The sequence below is a fragment of the Alligator sinensis genome, unplaced genomic scaffold (assembly GCF_000455745.1).
Source record: "Alligator sinensis unplaced genomic scaffold, ASM45574v1 scaffold344_1, whole genome shotgun sequence".
NCBI lineage: Eukaryota > Metazoa > Chordata > Crocodylia > Alligatoridae > Alligator > Alligator sinensis.
In genome coordinates, this window is record NW_005842427.1 from 1163472 (window position 1) to 1164855 (window position 1384).

Genomic DNA, 1384 nt, shown 5'->3' on the forward strand with positions numbered 1-1384 from the left:
CAGCCCACCTCTACAGGGATGGGACACAGCCTCCCTGCCCGCAAGGGGATGCCACCTGGCTAGGGCAGGACACCATGCTGGGGGGTGGGGGGGTTTCCGACTCTGAGCTTGGCCTCCCTGTGCACTCAGCACAGTGCGAGTGGGGCAGAGCTACCACTAGTGTGAGGGCATGGCTGCAGGAACAGCTGCCTTAGCTGCCCCAGCTTGCTCAGGCCCTGGTCTTGCCCACCCACAGCTCCCTTCAAGGGCCGGGGCTAGGGCAAGCACTGCATTGGGCTGCTGCACTGCAAGCTCCTGGATGGCTTGCCCCTGAGTGCCGCCTGAGGTGGCTCTTCCCAGAGTCTGGGGGTCTGTCGCCACAGCCCGGGGGGCTCCAGCCCACTTGCGCTGTGCCCGGCACGCAGGCTGAGCCTAGTGTCCTGCCCTGGCCAACCAGCATCCTCTTGTGGGCAGGGTGGCGGTTCCACATCCCCACAGACCTGCGCAGGCCAGGCTGCACCCTGAGTTTACAAGCCTCGAGGCAGCCCCCACTTTCCTTCAGCTGCTGCTTTCCCGAGGACCCACCTGGGCCAGCCTCCATAGTGCCTCCCCCTGTACCTACTTCTCCCTGTTCCCAAGCACTCTGCCCCTCTCTCTCTCTCTCTGTCTCTGCTCCTTCATCACAACATAGTTAACAAAAAAGAATACACAAGAACAAAGGTAGTATATGAACTTTTATTTACTTTTAGGAAACCTGGTATTTACCGTAAAAAAACAAAAAACCCAACATTTATGATTATGAATTATATTAATATGCAGTGCATCCTGTCATGTGCCCCATGCCCCATTTTTGTTTTCCTGGCTTGCTGGCACTCCACCACCTTACAAGGTAGACGTTGCGGGTTTTTCAACACTCCAGCCAAAAACGTTTCCTACCCCTGATGTAACCTATTGTCCATGGGCTATCTCTGTAAAGAACCTGAAGAGTTATCATAGGGACCCTGGTTTTCCCTATTTTAAAAAGCCAAAAGTTCTCTGATTTAAAAAAAAAAAAAATCCCAAATCTGCATTTTTCCATGACCAAAATGAAATGCCACGAGAGAGAGAGAGACATTAGTTGAACAGTGTTTTATTGATATTTAGAATTTTAAAGCAGTATGGAAGCCTCCCAGTGCCTCAGTCATTATAATAAATTCTAAGTACCTACGTATTTTGGCATTTGATTTTGGTTTTTTTGTCATGGAAAATCAGAGCTCTCCCTGGCCCCTTTGCTCACCAGGATGTGGGTCCCATTGTGGCTGTCCCCCTTCTGCTTTGTGGCACTCCCAGCCCACAGCACCCCACCCCCTCCTGCCAGTGCTCCTCGCTCCCAACCCACCATCCCTCACCCCCAGGCCTCATCGTC